The following is a 25522-nucleotide window of genomic DNA, read 5'->3' as shown; positions in this document are numbered from 1 at the left end:
GAGTCCATTTAATTTTCGCGCAAACACTATGGCGCCGGTATCAGGTTCGTCCTTTACCTTTCTCTCAGCGAAGTAATTTCATCTCGACAACGGACCTTTTTTATTATCTCAAAGAAGACAAGTAGAAACGTATGTACTCTCTGAACCGATAATTTCAACAATTTACTCGAGACATTTTCTAACACCGAGCAATAATTTTATGAAAACCATAAAATTTAATGTTGATCTAGTAATGGATGAGAAATAAAAATACTATTACTTTTCTAATCCGTTTCAACTTGACGAACGTACTAATTTATTTCCTATTAACCTTAATTTGTTTATTCCAAAAATATTTATAAGTAGAAAGAAAAAAAGAAACCTCTGAAAAAATGTCTTCGAGGAAGCATCGTCATCGTGTATCACGTAAAAAAAAAAAAAGGAAAAAGGGAAGAAAGAAAAGTAAGAAAAATGTGTATAATTTAATGAAACAGAACGAGAAAAAATATCTAATGAAAAAATGTAACTAGCGTGAATCACGAAATAAGAAAGAAAGAGAGAAAGAGAAAAAAAGAGAAGAACAAAACAAAAAATGAAAAGGAGAGAAAAGTAAGAGAGAGAAAACGAATCGGAATCATTGTTGGCAGAGTAGAATGATTCGTGCGGTAATGTTGCACTCACGCGATACGCACACCGCAATGATTGTTCCGGTTAAGCTATGTAGCGAGTACAGCCATGCGGGAAGCTATTCCTATGAGCTGTCGTCGTGGATTACAATTAATCAAGCAAAAACTGTCAACAGCCATGCCTTCGTATATGCGACAAGCAGCAGGAGAAACTATCGACCGCAAACAATGCGCGAAAGCGAGACTCGCGAGACCGGCAAAACTAGATCGTCCCGTGGGATCTGTTGTCAAATCGAAACTCTCCATGTTCTTCAATGTCCTTCTATGTTTGTCCCTCTCATTTCTTTTCTTTTTCTATCCTTAGCTTTCTTCTTGCTTTCCATTGTCATCCATTTTATTCTTCGCTGTTGTATGTCTGTCCCTCTTTCTCTTTTTCTCTCGCTCTCTCTCTCTCTCTCTCTCTCTCTCTCTCTCTCTCTCTCTCGTAATTTCTAGCCGCTCTTTTTATCTCTTGTTTTTAATTTTATTCAATTAATCCTATTAATAACTACGAAGGAGATCCTTTGAAAGATTTCTTACATTTTTTCTCCGAATTAATTAACTTTCACGATGAAACGAGAAAAGTATCTATTTGACTTTTTTTTTTTTCCTTATTTGAAGTATGATATTTTTTTAATACCCTTCATCGGTTTGCATCTATGCTTTGTGTTTATGGTTTTTCTTTTTGTTTTTTTTTTCTTGTTTTTCTTCTAAAAAAGAAAACATTACGTTTCGATTACAAAAGGGAGATCGTATGGATTCGTTGGAATACAAGATATTCGGTGTCGGGTTTTCTACGTTGAATGAATTGAATAGACGAGCGAATGCTGACCCATATAAATCTTTGCTAGAGCACGAGAGAACTGTTGGTGGTTCGTGTTAGAAAAACAGCAGAGAGAAACCAAAGACCATGCGTTTATCCTCGTCTTTCTAGAGTAAAAGAGCAGGAAAAAAGTGTCTCAGCAGGTGTTCTAACTCTCTATCGAACAAGCTCTGAATTGTAAGATAGGTCAACAATAAGTGATTGTACTATCGTCAATTCGTGATATGTAAAAAATAATAATTCGGACTAATCGTTTTTAATATTTTAAATAATTTCTATTTAAATTAAAAATAATTGAATTACAAAATTTTTTTTATTATAACATATTCAATGTTTTTTTTTTTTTAATATTGATTTAAATATATGAAAAATGGCGTGTATGTATGTTGACGTAAGAAATTGTGTTACATAAATCATGGAAAAAGAAGATTGCGACCTATTAATTTTCTAAATTAAAGAGAAAAAAATTGAGATAATCGACAAATAAGATATTAATTCTCGAGATTCTCGCGTTTTAATGTGGGATCGATTTTACAGAAAAATATTTGATAAATATTAATATCTTGAATTCCGTTGAATCAGTCGAGTCTCTTAGAGAATCTCGAAGCGAAGAAAAGCGATACGAATTGTCGATGTTTCGAGCATTTCTCTCCTTCTCACTGTCGCTCTTTTTCTCTGTCTGTCTCTCTCTCTGTCCCTCTCTTTTTCTCATTTAATCATGATCTCATTTAAACAAACGAGCCGTTTGAAATCGTGCCTAAAATCCAGGAAACCATCGTTGGTTCCTCTTCGTTGGTGCATCTTATTGTCTCGCGTCGTTTAGTTTTAAAGTTTGAGCACGTTCGTGTTTCTCGAGGAAATCAGCTTCGTGGCTCTTCACGTTGTCCTACAGATTCGTATAATTTTCCATTCAGAAAATCAGACGTTAAGCTTCGAACGAAATTGTACCAACGTATCTTTCTCTTTTTGCTGTATTTTTACTACTTGTAGCACGAATAGCTAGGTATGTCATTTATCGCGGATTTTAACGAGTCCCACGATTTTTTCTTTTCTCTTTCTGATTATACTTTAAACTTTTAGCGACCCTATGTTAAAGCTGTACCCGATTAATCTCCATATAAAAACATTAACACGACTTATTCGATATTTTTGCTAACCTAGACGAGAAAAAGATGACTTCAAAAGCAAGCAAAGAAGTGCTTGACATTATTCGTAAATGTACGTCGTTCAAAGAATTTTACCTCCATTTTGATCATCCTACATTTTCATTATTTCCTCCGATTTTGTTCAAATACTTCAAATTTTTAAAAGCCCCAACGAAAGACTCGATTTCTACAAGCAGCTTTTGAATAGAATAGAAATAAAAAGATACTCGCAAAAGTATCGAATGTACCAACTCTTTAGCCGATATTTTTGAACATTTCTTTCATGTCAAAGAACTATCGTCCGAAGAGATGGAAGATCTTGTATATGGGAATACATGCTTTCTGAACGTTGGTATTTATGTGAAAAACGCGAGGGATTCGAGCTCAGAGACTTTTGAAAAATGACGTTGCTTCTTCTTTCGTATTCTTCGATCGAGAGACCTTCAACTAAAGAAAGAAAGACAAAGACAGAGGGAGCGAGAAAGAGAAAGAGAGAGAAAATAAAATGGTGACTAGAAGGTTAAAGGACATGGAGAAAGAGTAGCTCGTAAGTTTGAGACAGAACGATCGTCAATGAAGGTGTCGGTGATAGAGATGGCTGATGGTGCCCGCGAAAGCCGCGATCATCGTCGAAGAAGAAACTTAACGCTAGGCACGTCGACTCTTCGTCTTCTCGCAAGAGAAGACCGAGACCATTAATCTTGCTTGACTTTGTGCCATTCTCTTGGACTTGTCCGTACCTCTTTTAAGACGCTTCTCCGCAGCAACGATGAAAACTTTTAGATAATCGTCTCGTATCAACGCTTATCTTTGTCCTTGTAAAAGTAAAATAATGTGTAATATCCCATACATCATCACGATCTTATGCATTGTAAAAACTTAATAGCATCAAAGAAAAAATAGGAATACAAAAGTAAAATAAAGTAAATAAAAATAAAAGATTAATTACAAAAGCTATGTTCTCTTCGTTTTTCTGATATCAACCTGTCATCATTATTCGTTTTTAAAAATGTATAGGTAAAAGATAAATAAATTAACGGACAAAATTCAAGCTTCTATATGGGATAAATGAGCCGTTTATTATGAAAATGGTTTATATCCATTTGCTTTATTAACAAGATATTAAATGCCTTGCATTTTAATCGATTCAAAAATACTGATAAATGTTAATCAATTTTTTCGATGTTCGCGCGAATGGGAATTAATGTAAATTTATTATAATTGATTATTATGAGAATTACTTGTATAAATATAAGTGTTTTTATGGTCTATAAATGGACTTTTATAACAAATGATTTTTGCAATTCCATTTAATTTAAACGAAATCTATATTAACCAAAATATATAGATATTTGAAAATCTGAAATAAATACACAGTACATTGTTTATTAATGAAAAGTTCATATTAAATTATAGACAAATTAATTTTTAAGTAACTGTTTTCTTTTTAGTATCAAATAATCGATATTATGAAATGCCGTGCCACTTTCATAACAAATGGTTTAAATCATTTTAATAGATTTAATCGCAAACCTCATCGTACACTTTGATATTCATACTTTCTTTCTCGGCGGTACGTTGATATGCGATACTTTATGTATCCGATAAAGAAACAAATTTAAAGAACTTTACCGAACCACGATGTAAAGTATGTAAAATATATAATGCCTATCTACATTATACGAAGACGATGGTAGAAAGCGAAAGATCGATGCTCGAGATAAACGAATTAGGTAGATCCCTATCGAGAACTTTTCTTTAGTCCAATTTGCGAACATCGAAACTTTATCTCACGGAGCCATATCAGAAGGGAATAGTATGAGACAATGTTCTTTGAAAATAAACGTAATGACGTGTAAGACTTGAGCCACACTACATTACATTTTAACGCTATCCATGTTGCACGACTATTTCTCTCTCTCTCTCTCTCTCTCTCTCTCTCTTTCTCTTTCTTTCTCGCTCTATGTTTCCTTTTTTCTTCACTAAAGTCACGTGAACTTCTATCTTTCGTTGTTGGTTTCCTTTGATCAAGGAATCCTTTTAAAAAAGGATGCTCCTATTCGCAGTGATTATGGTACGTGGTGGAGAATCTTGAAAACGTGAAAGTCGAGAACGAAGAGAGAAATCTTTGGCGAAGTTTTGCCCGTTCTTACGTTCAAGCGAAGTTTCAATCAAGTTTTTGACTGAAAAATTCTACGTACCTACGTACGTTTATATCGTCCGCATTCTTTGATAGAAAAATTTCTACGAAAACTCGATTCGTCTTATAAACGTTGTCGATGAAAGAGGCAACTATTTTTCTTTTTCTTTTTTTTCTGTTTCTCTCTCTTTTTTTTTTTTTTTTTTTAATCCGAAGCATTGACGGTATTTTCACGAGTTTGCTTCACCGACGTCGACTTTTTACGATCGTTGAAAGCAACACGTTCGATATCTAATAATTGCATTTTTCTGTTATGGAAACCACCTCTTAGAAAGCTTCTGCTCTTTCTCTCTCTCTCTCTCTCTCTTTTAGTCGCGATAAATTTATAAACCATGAAGAATGTACCTATCGCTCGGTTACTCCCATGAACAAAATTCGTAACTCCTTCATTTTCGTCTGACCTTATTTACTTAATTAGAGCATTGCTTTTCAAATTCGTCGTACACAAAAAGGAAAAAATTAACTTTTCACAACATTACATTAAACAATGTTACTTCTCTTTTCCATCTTGTTACGTTAATTTTGCTTTTAGAGAAACACGATCCTTCGTAACTTCGTACCTACAGCGTTCTACGAATTTGTTTAAACCGATGACATGAGATTTTTACATGCAACCATATATACATATATTCATCTGAATGATAATAATAAAAACTGCTACAACGAGGAAAAAGTTAACAGGTATGTTAATTAAATTTTGTTTGCATCGGATTATATTAAAAATCGAAAGAATTACGAATTGCTAACGAGATCGTTTTCAGATGCGAGCATATAAATAAAATTTTGTATAATATTTAGATGAATAACCGTATTAACATGATACAAAGAACTCGAATCGTTATTAGATAGGATTATCTACGAGATGTATAAAAAAATTTTTCTATTATATTAATTAAGTATTTTATCGGCTAATGAAAAAATAAAAAGACAAATAAAAAAAAAGAAAAAGAAAAAGAAGAAAAAGAAAGAAATAGCAACGATTTAGAAAAAATAAATTAAATGTATACGTGTATCTTCGTTCACCCCTTTCATATACATTTACGATGCTTTTCAACATGCAGTGGATAAAAAACGTTTTTATCCCAAGAGCAGAAATTCGTTATCTCTTGTTTCGAGCGATATTTATCGTTGCTCGTCCGTCCGTTAAAAGCGTCAGCGGATGGCAAGTTTTCGAAGGCGGTGGTATAACACATCGTAGAAAGAATAAAACCGACACATCCGGGATACCATTATTCGTCCACGAAGTTGGCCGATAGAACAGAGATGAAAGAGAAAGAGAAAAATAGAGAGGGAGGGAGAGAGAGAGAGAGAGAGAGAGAGAGAGAGAAAGAGAGAGAGATGAAATGAAACGATGGTGATCGCAATTGCAAGAGGGATACTGCAACTCGATCCTTTCTCTCTAACTCTCTCTCTCTCTCTCTCTCTCTCTCTCTCTCTCTCTCTCTCTCTTTCTCTCTTCTCGTTTAAAGGGGTAGATACCCTTTAAAACGTCAAACGACGATTCCGATCCTAAGATTAATCCATCGCTCGTAATTGGAAGGTCGCGCGCGTGTCGCGATCCGGAAATTTACGATCTCGTGCCGGTTCCGAAGTCATTCCGTTTTCGTTCTTCACAGAGAAAAGCATCGCTCGTTGGATAATAAAAGCTCGTTTCTCGCGAGTCGAACGCAAACAGTGACTGTTGGTAAAAGGATGGGGGATGCTAAGGGATAAAATAGAAGATGTCTTGCATCTCGATTTCAAAAGCTAATCCCTATTCCTTGATTACATTAACCCTATAGAAAGATTCCTCAAATCGCGTCTCTATCTTTTACATTTCTTCCTATTTTCTATTCCCTTTGTAAATTAAGCATTTAAGATAATGAGAAGCTTAAAGAAGTTATTATTTCCTTAGGTGTTAATTTTCTACTTTATTTCTCGTTATTTCTCAAATCGTTATCATTGCCTTTTGATTTCTTTCTTTTCTTTTCTTTACTTATTTATTTCCTTCTCTTTTTTCTCTAAGTAAGATTTATTTTAATTAATTTAAGACACTCTCTGTAATTATTTCCATTTCTCATTAATTACTTGTGATATTTAATCTTATATGTTTTCTTTAGATTTTATATAGGTGCATAGCTATTGTTAAATGCTTCTTCTTGAATTTCCTCTTACAAGATTGCAGTTCTGGTAGTAATCAACTTCTCTCTCTCTCTCCCTCTCTCTCTCTGTTCTACTTCTTCGTTCGAATATAATTCGCAATCAAAAGAACAAGTGTAACGACTTACATTTCAAATGATATTCTTTGGATTCGCTCGAACGAACGAATCGAATAAACTTTTTAAAAGTATTAAAAACTGATTAGAACAAAAAATGAGAGGATGAGAATCGAGAGATTAAAAGTATTCGACAACTTTCGTCAAGCCTTTCGAGGTGCATCGTAATACTGTCGAGTTACACGTAAAATCGTTGCTAGCTGTCGTCAAAGAGAAAGAGGGAGAGAGAAAGAGAGACGGATAAAAAGAGAAAGAGAGAAAAAGAGAGAAGGATTGCGTTAGATTTTGAGGGTGGACCGCGCAGGGGCGCTTAAGATAGCACGAGCACCTCGAACACGTGGTGAAGCTAGATGTCGCCCCATAGGTCGCAAGCTTTCAAACTCAGCGATCCAGCCAGTCCGCGGCCGTCTGTGCTCCGCGAAACGCGATTTCCGGAGTTCGTGATTAAATTCGAAATCGATCGTACGATTTTCGTCGCACTTCAATTTGGGAAGATCGTTGGACGTTACCATTTCACGGTAAGTTCACATGGGAAATAACTATCTTTTTTTTCTCTCTTTCTTTTTCCTTTTCCTTTTTTTTCTTTCTTCCTTTTTTCCTTTTTTCTTTTTTATTTTTTCTTTTTATACGGAGGGTAAACATTCATTTGTACGTAAAGAGAAAAGAAAATGTTTCGACATTTTTTAAAAATCGTCCGTTTGTTTTGAAAATCGTAATTTAAAGGTCGATCTTTTGAAAGAGAATAAAAAAAGGAGTGTCTGATCGAAATTCGCCGTACGAAGGACGAATGTCTATTCATTTGATTGAAGTACGTAAGACGTGTATATATTTTTAAGGATCGATAGAAAGAGAAAGAGAGAGGGAGAGAGACAGAGAGAGAGAGAGAGAGAGAGAGTGGGAGAGAGAAGGCTTAACGGGGCCGAGGAAGGTTGCCTAATTACAAGACTTCCTTTTTGTTCCGTTTTTACGCGTCGTTATGCGGTAGCTAATTAGTTTCCTGAACGTCACTGAAAAAATGTGAATTCACGCGCGCATATTCGGCAGATACCTTAAACACGCGATAATTATGACTTAGAAGTATCGCGAACGTTTTCGAGTATGTTTTTCGTGTGCAATATCGTGTTTCGTGCAAAAAAGAAGGTAGAATTTAAAACGTTAACACGAATACATTAACGTCGGCCCCGAAATAAACGTAATCCTGCTAGTATGAATAAAAGTTAAACGCTTTTTCCTATTTCACTTTACTTTTCTTTTATTTTTTTCTTTGTTCCTCTATTTTCTATAGCGTGCGTGAGCGGAAGTACATACTTTTGGAAAATGTTACATAATGTTGACGATTAGGGTGACCGTCGAAACAAAAGCAAGTACTTGGCGTTGTAACTTGTCGCTTTATTCATAGTCGTCGTCGTTGTTTTCCTCGTTGTCGTTCCTCTCGTAGTTCTCCCGTTTGGATTTAAATGCGTACTGAATGGCACCGTTGCCCCCTCAACACTCTCGAATCTTTCGGATTTACACTTGACGAGTGTTTTTGAAAGCGTTTGTAAAATTATTCGCCTTTTCATCGTCGCTCGTGATATACATTGCTTGTGGCTGCTAGGACGCGACTAATGAGAACGCGCTTAATTTGTAAGTGTGATACGTCGACCTCTACCATTGCTAGTTGACATCGGTTATAGTATATCGGAAGGAAAGTATAAAGATACGAATAAATAAAATCGTACATAGACGACCTGTCATAGTTAACAAATTATCTAGATACCTAAATGAAAGAGATAGAGGGAGTTTTAAAAGGAAAAAGAAAGAAAACGTTATAATTATAATTAACGATGTGGGTATAACGAGAGATTTCTAATCTCGTTACTGAGCTTCGTTAAAAATATTTGCCTTATACATAGTCATTATCTTAAATAATATATGTACATAGGATATACATGATATAAGTATATATAAGTAAATGAAAATTTAATCGACGGTGATATACATATATGTGTAAATAATGGAGACACTCGTGAAAAACTGAATCAATTAATTAAACAACTTATTGTAATTCACAAAATCGCGATGTTTCATTACGCGTCGGTCAACTTTCAACGAGCTATAACCTCATTGTATCTTTTGAAAACACGCATCTCCGATGTGCTTTATTTCGTCAAGCGTGAAAACGAATATCAAAATGAACGAGAACAAGTTGATTTCGCAGAGTGTTCCATACTCGTAGCTACTATTAAAGTACGAATTATCAGAATTATAAACGCGAATCGGACGGATATGACGACGGGTGGGCGTTAAATACGGACCAATGATTCGGTGTCAATTTGTACATGGTGCTCAACTGAAATCGTACCGCTCGTAACAACATCGTTACTATCACAAAGCTAGCTGGTGAAAACTTCGACGATAGAAGCTTTTCGAGAGTCCATTTAAAAATTCAAAATTAGAGGGAATAAGAGGGAGAGAGAAAGAGAGAGAAAAATTGAGAGAAAGGAAAATGGTGTTTCAATGTATTAACGATAAGCTTTACAAATTTTAAGATACTATAAAATACAATCTTTGAAGATTAAATTAGATTGGATTTCCCATAGTTAATCATTTTCAAATTACGAAATGGATCACTTATAAAATATAATATGAAATCGATCGATGAATTAACGGAATGATAGGAAGGTAGGATGACAAAGAAGAATGAGGGTATAATCGGACTGACTTTGGTTGGCACAAAGAAAAAAACGAACCTGAAAATTACATCCATTACAATCAATCGAATTATCCTCGTTCTCGATTCGGTTTTCCTTCGATTCATTTCTTTGAACGAATTCAGAAGCCAGAAGAACTTAGAATGAGAATGGAGAATCGGATGGCTTAAACGGCCACGAAGGAATATAAATTGTAACCACACTCTATGCAGGAGCAACCGACTGACAAGAGACTTTTCGACGTTTTCCTAACGTCGACGGTAGTAGTACTATCGTGCTAAGCTGCTGCCGCACCTGCTTGCAATATGCATAATGCTAATTGTCCCTTTAACAAAGCTCCAACGCCCCTCGCAAAACTACGCCAACTAGAGGTTGCCGACCTGAGAATGTATCTCTTTTTCTTTTCTTTTTTCTCCCTCCGTTTTCTTTCTTACTCTACTTTACTTCTCTCTCTCTCTCTCTCTCTCTCTCTGATAAATTTCATGCATGGATATGTCGATAAACATCAAGGATCGAAATGATCTAACAGTAAATATATATGTACTTATCCACCGAATGATACGATTGAAATTCTCTTTTAAATAACGTCATAAATGTAATTTTCAATCTATCGACTTATTATCCGATATCGAAGTAGCAATCGTATTCAATAAATCCACGAAACGTGAGACGACGTTAACAAGGAGAATGATTTCTCCTGACTCATCAAGTATGAAGATTGAAACGTAGGACTCGTTGTTGAGTAGGTATAGTTAGCTAATGTTTCAACTTACGTACAAGCTGAGCTTTGAACGTTTAATAATTGATAATGTGTACTCCTTTTCGTACAACCTGACGTATCGAAATACTTTAGTTAGTCGACATATGTTTTAAGAGAATATGAAACTTATAAGCTTGCTTACTAAGCGTATAAAGCATATCTAATTTTAGTGTATACTTACATGTATACGTATACAAGCACACATATATGTATATATACGTATATACGTGTTTTTGATTTTCTCGTTAAAATAATAAAAATTAACTCGTCATGAGGATAAAGCAATATACTTTTGAATTTTTCATTTCACGATTGAACGATTTTATTCAACGTTTTCTATCCCAATTCATACTATTTTGTTTGAAATCGATATAAATTTTTCATCGATCGAAAATTTGCAAGGTTAACGGATTAACGATAGGTTCCTCGCACGTTTGTCTTGGCTCAAAGACAAATCAAAGATCGATACGATTACCATTTACCTTGGCACACGTACGATACCAATACACTGTGAAAATCAACGGCATGCTCGTACGTCTTGAATAACGAACGATCGTAGCGATAATTGATTCTGCGTGCCCTGTCGAATAATGCTTTACACAATCGGCGATCCGTCTTATCCTGTGCTCGCTTGTAGACGATACCCCTGGAACGGATGCCGTAAGCCACGTCCATTCGATTCATCCATCGCAAGCATACACGATTAGGAACGATCGACGCGATGTTAGTTCCCTGTAGATGACCGTCAATAGCATTGCCTGGCAGTATCATCGACTCGTACTACTTGATATCAACGACAAACACAGCTTATCCGACTTGCGTGTTTATTGTTAGGATAGGTCATCATTTGTACAACCAAAGTGATTTGACTCTTGTTAACAATGTGACATTTAATATAAAGCAAGATGATATATCAGTACGAAATAAGAAATTTTGTTCTGATTAATGATTAATAAATATTTGAAATTGATTGACAATAACGATTATAAACTTATGGAAACTTCGATTCACTTTTTAATAGTTAAGGTATTGCATCGAAATTTCATTCGTATTTCGAAATTATCGAATAATTGGATGTCTCGATAATACATGGATGATCGAATGCTCTGAACAAACGATATATACGGAAAGGTCTCATCGAATCGACCGTGAGACATTATTAAAGCGAATCTGTGCGGTAATGCGGATTGATTATATCTACTCAGACCATCCAGAATGTGGATATGATGTATCGCTATGAAAGGGATACGGAATTCACCTCATCTCCGCCATCTTTCGCACCTCGTAATCAATCCTCGCCATTAATGTAAACCATATCGAATACCAACTGTTATCCATATCTCTTCTTCGATATATCCTTTTCGATCTCTGAATCTTGATGACAAAATTATTCAATTGAATTAATATTACGATCGATCATAATAAAGTTTTGTTAACGAATTCATGAACTATCCGAGTTATCTTCTTTCGTTTTTGAATAAAAATAAAATATCGGTCACAGGTGAGCCTAATTAAAATTAACTCGTTAAATTAAAATTCTCGTTCCTACTAATTACGACGTCCGTTTGTGAATTCGATGAAAAAAGAAAAAAAAAGGATAAATAACTAAATAAATAAAAAGAAAAGAAAAGGTTCGACGTAAAATCAACCACAATAACGAATCATTACACTTGATTCATTCAATTTTACAAATGCCTTGTCTCTGAATTTCTACCATCCGGAAAATTTCGATAATTCAGCTGAAGGGACTAACGACGTTACCGTGAATATTGTCGCGGTAAATATTACACAGTACCGTAAATAAAATTATATTTTCTTTTACGTATTCCAATAAAAGAACGTACGTATCTTTTCATTGGCATTCAGTATACGCGAGAACGAACATGATGGTCCTGTCATTTATTTTACAATCCTCGTTCTATCCAACTGCCTTACATACACTTTTGTATTTCGTTAAAAGTTCGCAAGAGAATACTGGGAGCAACGTTTGAAATCGAATGTGAGATTTCCGCGCAGACCAGCCGTCTGGTTTAAAAATATATGAAAAAATGAAAGTAAAAAAATATATGAAAAAACAAAAGTAACTTGCAATGTATTTTTTCATCGCTCGTTGCTCATACGCATGCGTTTATAAGAGAAAGAGAAAGAGGGAGAGAGGGAAGAATGGAAAGAGAGAGAGAAAGAGAAAGAGAGAGAGAGAGGGGGGGGGGGGAAAGGAAAAGAGGAGGAGAGAGAGAGAACTTTGTGTGCAACCGAGTGTTCGAGAAACAGAACGATGAAACAATTGATACGATTTTATCCTGTGATGCTTCCTGCATTTTCGATAAGAAATAAAGCCAGCCTGATAATACCTCTATTGTAAAATTATATCATTCAAAAAAAAAAAAGAAAAATAAAAATAAAAAAGAATAGAGTCTTTCAAAGCAAGACGAAATTTTTCTATCGTTTAAAGGAAATTCTAAAAAGAAAGATATTTAATAGAAAGAAAGTACATCATTAAATCACATGCAAACTTTGATCGCGATTTTAAAGAAAAATTATTAATTTTATGATGAGAAAGTCGAGGTTTGATATTTTGATCGTTGATAATATTTTTATACATATATGTATAAATCTTAGAAGTTAATTAACAAGAGTCGAAAAGAAAATTAAAAAAGAGAATTAATGAAACATCATGGATATGCGATTACAATAGGGAAGAAGTTCATTTCGTTTCGTTAAGCCAATGGTAATAGTACTTAGTCCTTGCATAGGTATCTTCCATGTTACGTACGCATGATCCATTTGATGTGATTTGCATATTCCAGCGAATTCCTTCTACCGCGGCTTTATTATTTCGCTCGTTCCTCGATTACATTAACGGATTCGCGTAATCTCCATTTGGTTTAATAGCAATTGGTTCCCCAGCTCGTTTACGCATTGTAATTTGATTAAACCCATTAAAATCTTTCGCTGAATTCCAAGAAGCAGCTTTCAAAATTTGCGACGATTCTATAATGGAAAGGAAACATTTTCAATCGATCGATAGTTATATAATTATATTGTACTTATTCGCATGATATATACGCTTACTACAACTCAACTTTGGTATGAAACAGTTATAAACGATAGAACCAGTTACTAACTTCCATGATATAACATGACTAATGGCCACGTTAATTTCATAATTAGTCATTAATTTTGAACGCATTAGAGCGTTAACTTACGCTCGGATCTGCGAGCAAATTATTCGCAAGAGAATTGGAAGAAATGTGTTATTAATTTATTCCCTTATTATTAAGTAATTCACTATTTAGGCAGTTTAATAGCGAGCAAACATTCTTATTCAAATGGTACAAGTTTTGAGTGCAAACATTAAGAAGATTCTTGTTAAAATTTTCAAGAAAACGATAAGCGTTCAAATGGCACTCAACAGCGTGGGAATATTGCGTTAGGTGTCCTTTACTTAACGTGACTTTAATTACACGTTATTTAAAAAGTTTCGAATCATTGTAGATAAGTTTCTTAAAGCGCACGTTTATTCACACGCCATGGAGGATAAAGTCGTTTTTCTTCTCGCGCAACGTCTCGTTAATCTCGAGAAAGCGTGCTAGTGATGGAAGTGAAATAGTCGTTGATCACGATTAGAAACTCGACTCGTTTACAAAGGATCGACGCTCAAAAGCCGGTTACTACCTTGAAAGCTAATTTCGTACTCGTCATGAACCTCAATGTTTTCCTACGATACATTTCTCAGCTGCAACTACAATTACACGTGGACATTGGTCGATGGAAAAATAATCAAAACGGTTAATTCGAATAAAACGTAAATCGATGAACGAATATTATTGTTAAAAAAGTAGTAAAAGTAAGAATGAGTGTATCAAAAAAAAAAAAAAAAAAAATTAAGAGAAAAAATATTACAATCACATTGACTTCGAATAAAATTAAACGCTGATTTAATAAATATAGATGACTCGTTGAAATGCAGGGAGGATTGAAAGAATACTGATCGAACGTAAATATTAAAATTATGTTTCATACAATGAAATAAAAAATTATTAAAATTAGAAAATCATTTTAATATTATACTAGTTCGCAAATATCAATCTTTGAACGAATAACACAAATTCGATCCGATGAAAATCTGAATAAGGTAAGAGGTAAATAAATTCAACACTAATATTTACGTTCTAAATACTCGATCTAATTTTTAATCGGATATATAATTTCTCATGTTCTCGACGAGCGACCTCGTCGCGGTCCGTTACCGACGAATTTTCGGTATACGAGGTCGTGTATATCCAACCAGGAATCGGATTCGCCTATATTTGCCCTGAAAGACAGAGAACAGGTTCCGTAATTTCGTAGATGCGAATCGAGCATTTGCGGTTAGCTCGCATACGCTCGAGCTAGGCGTTTCTATAGGTAAGCTGAATCTACAATTATTGCGTTTCGTGGTAGGTAGGTACTTGATGGAGCCCAAAGACGCGATCGAAACGCTAACGAAATCAACGTTGGACTGTAGAGGAACGATAAAACGAATTAACTAGGTATTCTGCTAAAATGATTCGAATTAGCATCAAGTACAGGCCATTTTCGAATTTCTCATAGGCCCTCCTTCGAATGATTCTACCTGTGGATTACATGGTATCCTATAGATCTTCGACTGACTAGAAGGACATCGCAATCTTCCAACTAATTTACATTAATGCGCTTAGGAGCAAGAACTTCTTGGATTTCCGTTGACACGAACTTATATATATATATATATATATATATATATATATATATATATCTTTCTCTTTCTATCCGAGTTACGGACACGAGTTAGCTCTCATCTATTCTTACTCTTCCTTTCTTCTGCTTTCATGTGTGAAAAAAGTAAATGACCTTGGGCCTACGTATGCATTTAGATGTTGTACATCAAATCAAACTTCGATCATTCGAAGAATGCGAGCAACGGAAAAGAAAGAGAAAGAAAGGATCTTCCAAATGAAGAAATTTTATGGAATGTCGAGAGTTAACGATTTGGAAGTAACCTTTCGATTTGACATTTTCCCGGAAACAATGATTCAAAAGATCCCTTCGAAAAAAACCTCGAGAGGTTCTTGCAGTTTCTTTACGAACGATATATCTTGTCGAAAGTTTACAAGTATAAATATATTGTATAAAAATAAACAAATCCAATGGACGACCATAAATAATTCTTTTTGCATGTTTTTTTTGTTCTTTATTTTTATTTTATTTTTTTTTATTTTTTTATTTTGTTTTTTTTTTTACTGTGAGAGAGAAAGAGCGAAATGGATGCGAACATTTTAGCGAATAAAATGTTCCTCTCTCTTTCTCTCCCTCTCTCTTTCTCTTTCTCTTCATATTTCATAGCTTTTATTTTCCTGAATAACGAAGCTATGCACGAGCACGTAGTCGCTACTGTCACGTAAAAATATTCCGTCGTTGAACAAAATGTCCTACGCAAAAATATCGGTGGCTAACTTGCCTCCTGGATTATGCAGATATATCGAGAAATCTCGCTATCTCTTAATCGCTACTGTCCTCCAGCGTGAAATGCATTGCCAGTGTACTTTTTTCTTTCTAACTTTTTCTCTTTCTCTTCCCTTCAACAATGTAAAAATTCTAAAATATTTTCTTATATGTATATATGTATACATCGTATTCCAAGCAATACGATATCTTTCTTATTCCTTTCAGCTCAATTCCCAAGTCACTCGTTCTTTCCCACGAGACTAAGGAATTTACAAATCACCATAAATATGTAATCGATTTCTACCTCAAATCTAGAACGAAATCTTTCTAGAGAGAGAAACTGATTGAACTTTTGTATTATTAAAAAATCGATATTCATCAATTATTTATCATTCATATAGGATAGAACGCACATAATAAAAATATATTACATTCTACGATAAAAATACTCACCCGTTTTTCGGTTAACTAAATGACCTTTCCTGGAGATAAATACCGTGAGAACACTAAAGTAAGAATAGAGAAAAAGGACGAGAGAGAGAGAGAGAGAGAGAGAGAGAGAGAAAAGATAACGGTGAAGCAAAAAAAGAATAAGACGAGGAAATTCTATCGAGGAGACCGCTTTTATCACCCCATCACGTTATTTCGCGTTGCATTTCCGAACGATAAATTTAAGAGGATACTTTTGAAAGGATTTCGATCTCGAATAATGAGGAACTAAGCTATGTAAGAGGGAAAGAAAGATAATCGAGAAGTTGTGTTACATAGAATCTGAACAGAGTTAAACCATACACACACACATATATATATATATATATATATATATATATATATATAAACTGTAAAACATTTAAATAAAAAATACTAACGCGTTTGAGAAAATACACTTTCCGACTACATATTTATATGTTTCTACAAAAGAAAAAAAAAAGGGGAAAAAAAAGGAAGATATATTAGATGAAAGATATACGTATGTCATGTAAATAGATCAATCGAACGTTCCGAACCAATGCCATTCGTTATAGCACCACAAAGAAAAATGATATAAGATCGAATCTCAAAGTATAGTTCCAGTTCGTTCGCTAATACCGACATTCTTTTCCAGTTCCTTGAGAGCTCGTCCGAAGAAGAACGTCGAGTAAAAATGGCTCACACGTTGCGGTCGATGTGTACCCGTTGATCTTGACGATAAATTCGGTGGGTTACGAAGTGGTACCACCTCGAACTATCCCTTACTTTTGCAAGCCTTACTCGCCTTTAGTAAATGCTGCTACGTTTCTAGCTAACCTCAGGCTGATTCTTTTTAATACCCAAGACCCACGTACAACATCACAGTGTTTTTTCTTCTCTTTTCAACTCCTCTTTTTCTTGTTTTTTTTGCCTTTCTTTCTTCCTTTTTCTTTTCCTTTTTTCATTCTCATTCTCTCTTATCATTTTTTCTTCTCTTTTTTCCTCTTTCTCTCTCGAACTGACCACACCAGTATAAATTAAAACCACTTTCAGCTGTATAAACTAAAAGGGAACAAAGGACTCTTTTCCCAACAGGTACGAAAGCAGAAAGATTTGATCGTAAGGGTGCAAGAAATTTCTCGCATTTCCTCTACGATTTCACTTCTAATCTCACTTTTCCTTTCCTTCTTTTCACCTCCCTCCCTCGCTCGAAGAATCTCACGTATTCCCCATTATTTTCTTCTCTTTCCCTGATTCATCGGTAAAATACGAATTCTAATGTTTTTTAAACGGTATTTAGTTTAATTGGAAAACGTGCTCTTCGTTTATCTAAGAAAGAGAGACGAACGCGGAAAAAAATACTCTTGCTTGATTAATTATAATACTTTTCAATAGTAATAAAAATAGTAGAAATAAAATAAAAGTAATAAAGTAAAATTTAAAAAAAAAATAAAAAATAAACTAAAGAAGTCTAATCGTCGTATAATCGAACAAGATTTTCTTTTCTAAAACGTCTTTCATCATTGACAAGAGTACTATAACTATAGCGAATTTGAAAGATTATTAATTTGTTCGAAAATTCGTATCAATCTTCAAGCAATCCAAATATTCACGATTTTTTTCTTTTTGTTCGATATTCGACGAGCCAATCTTGTTACGATGAAATACTAACTATTTCTGATATCGAAGTCTCTAATGGGACGTATCTCGTAATAATAATTGCAATAATTATTAATAAAACTCGTTCGCTATCGATGTTTGCACCATCATTAAAGGAGACACAGAATCGAAGGAAATAACAGCAGATGGTGCCAACAGATCGGGTTCTTCTTCGTTTCACTGAGTACGGAAGCTACGGTGAATATTTCATTTCGTTCTCGATTGAAATGCTTTCTACGACGCCGCGTTACATCCGGCGTTAATTTATCAACTTCTCAAGCATAGATAAGTTTTTTATCTCTCCTTTGTAATATTTCAAATCTCGCGGTATGCTCGAGAACATTCTAATGGAATATTAATTCGAACTTTTATTTACGATATCTGACTCGCGAAGATCAGAGCGACGTTCTTTATATTTTTTTCCCTTCTTCTTCTTTTTTTTTTAGCTTTATAATAAAACAGACCGATGGATGTTCTATCTTTCTCTTTCTTTTTAATTTCAAAGATTTCAATCCTTTGAAATTCATGGCAACCCTTCGCAACGCGATCGCCTCGATCTTCGACGAACTTCTACTCTTAAGATGCAGTTTTAATTATTCCAATCTCTCAGAAACGAGTAGCTACGGATAGTAACGGCGAGCTTAACCATTACGACGATTAATCCAACTTTATCAACAGCGATCCATACTTTTTCATTCGAACGGGATATACCGAGGTCGTGGGTGCAGTTACGATCGTGCCTTTATCCACGTTAGTTTTGATATACTTATAAAACGATGTGGTGGTAGTAATGATTAAAAATTTTTAAAGCGTCCCAAAGGTGACTTCGAAGAGCCTCTAATAAGGTGGTTACTTTTAACAAGGTACCTTTCATGGTCGAGTACTCTCCTGCACAATCTTTTAAATATAGAACGGCGACTTAATGACTGTTTTTTTTTCTTCTTTCTTTTTTTCCTTGTCGATAAGTTCGAAAATAATGACCATCGAATTTGGACGTTTTTTGATACTAATTTCAAAGATATCATATAATTAGAAATATTACATTGGACAATATTTTGGAAATGAAAAATAAATGTCGATTTATTATACGTGTATATGAAAAAAAGAAAAAAAGAAAATGCATACACGTGAATGTATAATTATGTTTGATTGAGTTCCGATAAAGACGATTGTCACGAATAAGGACGATAAAATTATTTTCTTTCGGAATCGATTTACGGATAGACCATTAATATTACGTGCCTTCGTAAGATCGAACTAGAATCGCGATAGTAGACATTCGTTTGCCCCCACCTCCAATACCCACCCCTCAAAATTGCACTCCGACTACCTTCCTAAAAGAATCAGTGCTCCAGGCACGTTCAACAAAATGCACGTTACGATCATTGAACCTGTTCACCTATCTTTTCGTTTTTCCCTCTGTCTCTTTATTGCAGTTTCTGATAAATTTAAACGTTTTCGTAACTGATCAGCCCATCTGTAAATTTGTTGGTTTTTCTTCTTTTCAAAAAAAAAAAAAATAAATAAAGAAAACAAAGAAATAAAAAAATAAAATAAAATTACAATTTAATTTTCTACGCTCAAAAATAGAAGATAAGTATCAAGTGAATGAAATATATGTTATTTGACATTACGACTTAAAGAATCGAGAAAATGTAGCAATTTTGTTTCTTTCTTATAAAACAGTTACTTGATTATCGGGCAGTTAGTTTTGATAACGACACAAGTCTTTTCTATCGACCTTTACTTATTAGACTAGAAACTAGCTTTAACTTAATTCTCTAAAGAACATTTTTACTGCTTCAAGTAGTTATAACTCTGTCAAATTTGTCGAGTTTCGACATGAAATTATAAAAATTTTTACTCTTCGTTGACGACAAGCTTTAAGGAGATGCAAACGAAACTATTTTTCCATATATTTTCTTTTTTTTCGTACTAAAACATCCACTTGAATCTTTCAGGGTACTTGAAAGTCTCCATAAAGTACTTTATCTTCCTGACCGTTGCTGCTTCATAGTTATATAACAAACAAAAAAGAAAAAGAAAAAAAATTACGTTCGTTTCCCCCGCCCTCTCTCTCTTTCTCCCTCTCTTCCTGTTTCTCTTTCGAAAAAAAAAAAAACAGGAGAAATTTTTATAGAGTTCGCACATACAAATTCGTGTCCACTCGTTGAGAAACGGAAAACGACTTCGTTTTTCTATTTGGCATTGATGCAGAATTATCATAAAACCGGAATCCGCAAAACGTCAATCTTCCACATCGATGAATCTCCATATCTCTGTCTTTTTCTCTGTGTCCTCCTCTCTGTGTTCGTAGTCGACCGAGCACGTAAGCACGCGTATCTGTAGCAAGTCGAGCGGATATATCGGATATTTTACGTTTCCATTCGCGAACGTCAAATAAAAATGTTTCGCTCGTAGCACAAAGATAGCGGCAAACGTCGAAATAAAACGTACGATACTACGAGAGAGGAAACGTATGCCAATCAATGCGGCCTACGTATTATTCTGTAGAGTAGCCATGTTTACCAGCTTGAATTTTCATGAGTGCGCTCGATTAATACGAATTTATGCGTTAAGTGCTATTTATACAGATTGATATCAATCGGAGCGATGTTCGTCGTAATTACAATTTACTAATATTATCCGTAATATACGTACATATATACATATTATAAAAATATAGATATAATGTTACCTTACATGAAGTTTTCACAGTCGCCATTATCCGTATTACTTCCATCGGTGATAATAAAAATGTACGGTGATGATAAAAGATATACACTTGTAGAAAAGAATATTTAGATATTCGATAAATCTAAAAATGTTTTAAAGATACTGCAGATATTCTTAAAGTGGATACGACGAAGCTTTCGAGATACGACACTCTCAACATTCCGAACAAGACTGACTCATACACAGTTTTTCGTGTTTACGTATTTTGACTCTAGGTCTCGAAGGTTGTATCGTATACAACGTAACCTTCCAACGAGTGTTCATTGTATTATCGAATGATCAAAGAACGTCGTAAACGAATAACAAACAATTACGATACTAGTATTTCTGTGTCTTTTTTTTGTTGTTGTTTCTTTTTGCATAGAGTACTTTGAAGAAATTTTCTTTAAGAAATGGGATACAGTGATTATTACAATAAACTGACTTATACGCAGTTTTTCATGTTTACATATCTTGATCTTAGAGAAGGTTGTATCGTATACAATGTAACCTTGTAACGAGTGCTTATTTCATTATCAAATAATCAAAGAACGAGAAGATAAAACGTAGTAAACGAATAATAAACGATTACGATATTTAGTATTTCTCTTTCCTTTTTCGTTGTCTTTTTTTTTCACAGAGCATCTCGAAGATATTTTCTTCAAAAAATTGAATATAGTAATCACTATAATAAAATACCGATAAATATTGAATCTATATTCCCTTTCTCATTTGTATTCGTTAAACGTTCTACCGTAACTCTTCCATGTTCGAATTACCAAGTTCCGGTAACAAAGTGTAATAATAGCGTGTGTCTTGGTTCTTCCATCGATTTAGTTCGCGTAAATTTTACTATAGAGTTCCATTATACGAATGGACACGTTTGACTAACCATTCCTTCGTTTGATGCTCGCACGCAGAATACATTTTCTGAGGAAACACGCGAAACGTCGAACTCGATGTTCCTTTCGTTCGTTGTAATCCAACTGTTAGAGGTAGATAGTAATAACTTGTCAATCTCGAGCTTAGAATAACCTACAATCTAACGATCCTAATTCCATTCTTCTTGACGATGACCAACGTCTCCTCTTCTCTTGTTAACTTCTATACTTTCCATTCCACGAAATCCAACGTTCAACGTCGAGTCCGTCGTCGAAACTTTCCAATGGTCGCTTCGAAATCCCTCTAAGTGAGTTTGATATTCTGAATATCGAACGACGGTCGATGCTTTCAACAAGGTCCCGAATACTAAATCGATTTCAGAAATTCCAATGATCTCCGATAAAATCAGTCAGTATCTACTTGATCATTGAGTATCGAAAATTTCGAGTGTTTTCGAATCATTCGATTGATGAATTCGATTTTGAAGTTTAATGGGAATCTAACGAATCCTCAAATCTCTAAACATTTCTTAAAGGTTTCTTAAAGGTTAGTTTAAATAAAAAAAAAGATCGACATTCTTTACAGAAAATCCTATTCGTGAATCTCGATATTGGCATCAGAAAGAGATTGATCGAGCTACCGATAACCTGAATCTAACGTTTCCAATGAAAAACCACAGCAACTTTGTTGGAAACGATATGTCGATTACGACTCGAGCATTATCGCAAGCTGGGATTTATTCTTCGGGTACTGCAATCCTCGGTGAAAGAGAGCTTTTTGGTAGAACGTAGACCTTCTCCTTGCCAACGTTATCGCGAAAAGTGACAACGTGTAGCCGTTTAGTTTGGCCACCTAGAGAAGAAGAAGTAATAGAAGTTGAAGAAGAAAAAGAAGAAGAAAAAGAAGACGAAGAAGAAGAAGAAGAAGAAGAAAAAGGAGAGGAAGAAGAAGAGGAGGAAGAGTACTGGAGAACACAGTAGCGGGAGAGAATCGATCAGAAGGATTCCCTCGAGTAGAATCCCCAAATGACGTCGCTTGGTCTCTCCTATCCTTCTCTTCGACAAAGGACACTCATCAAGATTCTCCTTGAGACGAAAGAAAGAATCTAACTGACCCTCTCTCTTTTCGATTTTCTGCCACTCGACTTTTTTATAACTCACTCCCATATACCTCGCATCCCTCTGGCCCATCTCACCCATCTCGACTACTCTTTATCGGTAATTAAGTCACACGGTACTCGCGCGTCATAGAGGCGTCGTCCTACTTGTGTAAATGTCGCTTTAAAACGTCTCCTTAGCGAGTACTTTAATGAGCATACTAACGTCGACGAACGAACTGCTTCGTTATCATCGTTTCAAGGTCACCGGTTAAAGCATCCGCTCTCTTCATCTCGTTAATGTTGTCAGACGTTTCATCTGTTCTTTCTCGTTCAATGAGTAATGTAATTAGCAGAAAATTCATTAAAATATGTATCATTTTCTTTTTCTTTTGTTTGTCACAGTTATGTATTGCAATTCATATTTACTAATCGACGTGTTCAACAAAAGCCTAGTTTCGTTTCTAATTAAAACTATGTTTACCGAGCATCCAATACACATATTAATTAATTCAGGTTATTATTAAAGACGTCGTGAATAAACATGAAACCTACATATACAGAGACACTTATAAGTGTACGGTACTACATATATACGCGAGCTCGTCATGAATGCTAATGAAGATGGTAAACTTTTTCGGATCTCAAAGCGAGCATTGGAAGAGACTTACGCTCTTTTTGCGAGGGACACCCTCGCTTGATATTCAATATGAGCGTCACCATAAAGGAAGAGAGATACCGCAATGTGGTACCGGCCAAGAGATATCGCTATTCTCTGTGTATGTGCGTCGCGTTTTACTTCTCAAAGGTACGCTAAAAATAGCGTTGGAGATAACAAAAGATGGATATATCCTATCTTCGTTCTATGCATTTAAAAGAAAATTTGTAAATTTTTTTTTCAAATACGCCATGCATTTAAAGATTTCCATGCAGTTAACATGATTTTACGAAACGAGCAACTATTTCAATGTTCGCATCGAGTGAGTGAGAGAGAGAGAGAGAGAGAGAGAGAGAGAGAGAGAGAGAGAGAAAGAGATATTTATTGAAAAATGATATTAAAAACATACTCTCTACGTATCGTTCGACATAGGTTTTCGATTATTTCGTCTGAATACCAAATACTACTTTTTCATTATTCTCAAAGAAAGTAGAATAAGAAGAAATAGTAATAGAAAAGCAAAGAAATTCGTTCACGATTCGATACAGTTACGAACGTGCTACGTCAGAGTATCGCGAGAAATGGAATTGCCTTAAACACGTAAATAAAATATTTCACTTCAGCGGTTAGGAAATGCTGCAGGTCTGCGTTCCGCATCGCCGACAAAAAAGAAAAAAGGAAAAAAAAAGAAATTTCTACCGAATTGTATTTTGGTATAACCATCTTGCTAATTAAATCCTACTCGTATTGTTCTCTCGTTGAATCTTACATTTTAATACTGGCTATACCTGGTGCTTCATACATCAGGTATTAATGAGACTTCTATTATTATATTATTTGATAGAATCTATTCATAAAATGAATATTTTATTAGGCAAGAAAATAAAAAGGAGATAGAACGAGAGGATCTTCTCGTTGTTAAGAATCGAAAAAATATTTTATTTAATTCTCTTTCGCTCTCTTTCTCTTCATAGCACTTTCGATTTGAAGATGTCTCTCGCGTAATGTCGTCTGATCACGTTTCACTCTCCACCGCGTTCGTACTTACGAGATTTGCTACAGTATAAATATCGACGCTATGCCTCCTAGAAATTCGAAACGAAAAAGCGAATACTGTTCACTGGTAGTGGTGGTAGTAGTTCCAAGCCGAAAAGCAGTATCGTTACCCTGTCTGAAATCTTTCAAAGTCTTACGAACTTTGTCGTTGCATCGTACAGTTCGTAGTTTGCAGTCTGCATTCGCTATTTACTATGTACATACCTCCTACTTTCCTTTCGTTTCCATTTCTCGTATGTCACGTATCGTTCGAACGAAATTTCTTTCTTGTTTCCTATTTTTTCTTTTTCCTTTTTCTTTTTTCATTTTTCCTTTTTTATAATGATATGCAAAACGTCAACGAAAACTTCAAATCAATTTTATTATGCTTCCTTCCTGAATAAAAGAAATAAAGAAAAATATACGTTTTTTCTTATTCTTTTTTAAATGCAAGTTAACAAACTTTAAAAGAATTTCGTACAATTTCGTTTAAGATATATTATATTTACGATCGGTGGTAAAAAATGATACGCTTGGAAATAAAAATGAAAATAAAAAAAAAAAAAGAAGAAATTACCAAGACTTGGAAAAAAAAATAGATAGGAATGATAGGCCGTCGACGCATGCAGACATTGACATTTAACCAATGGAAAAACGACGTACCAAATGAATAATAATATAATTGGTTGTCAATCAATTCCGAAAGGGATGCTTCGGTGCAAGCGCGAATTTTATTACCGTGAATTGAATATTCGATATTTAGTCGAGATATTTGCACGATTGATTTCTTTTTCCCCGAATCAGAATCATCGTCATCATCAGGATCGGAGAGCTACGCAAATGTTCGATGCAACAATATAATCAACAGGTTTATTGTTTTATTTAAGATGATTAGTAATCAGTCACTGTTTACTTATGGATTTCCTATAATTATTCTCATCCGAATATTGAACGATATATCAAACTTGAAAATGAAATAGAAAAGATATAGAAGAGAATTAAAACAAAGAAAGAAAACCGACATTAATTATGTCCGTCTAT

At 34.6% G+C, this 25522-nt stretch overlaps 1 protein-coding gene and 1 long non-coding RNA gene across 2 annotated transcripts in view; one reads left to right on the top strand and one right to left on the bottom strand.

Moving 5' to 3' along the window:
• Positions 1-7438: 7438 nt before the first annotated feature.
• LOC122630272 (zwei Ig domain protein zig-8-like) overlaps positions 7439-25522 on the top strand; it is a 43981-nt gene continuing 25897 nt past the window's right edge. Inside the window, exon 1 of the mRNA XM_043814609.1 lies at positions 7439-7585. The gene's annotated coding sequence lies outside the window, so the exon portion shown is untranslated. The remainder of the gene's footprint in view (positions 7586-25522) is intronic.
• On the bottom strand, positions 13094-20992 carry LOC122630276. The gene is made up of 2 exons (XR_006327448.1): positions 20794-20992; positions 13094-13511 (listed from the first exon to the last, which is right to left on the bottom strand). It is a non-coding gene; the product is annotated as an uncharacterized LOC122630276 (long non-coding RNA).

This window comes from Vespula pensylvanica, chromosome 6, assembly GCF_014466175.1.
Source record: "Vespula pensylvanica isolate Volc-1 chromosome 6, ASM1446617v1, whole genome shotgun sequence".
NCBI lineage: Eukaryota > Metazoa > Arthropoda > Insecta > Hymenoptera > Vespidae > Vespula > Vespula pensylvanica.
This window is presented reverse-complemented; position numbering and strand designations above follow the sequence as displayed.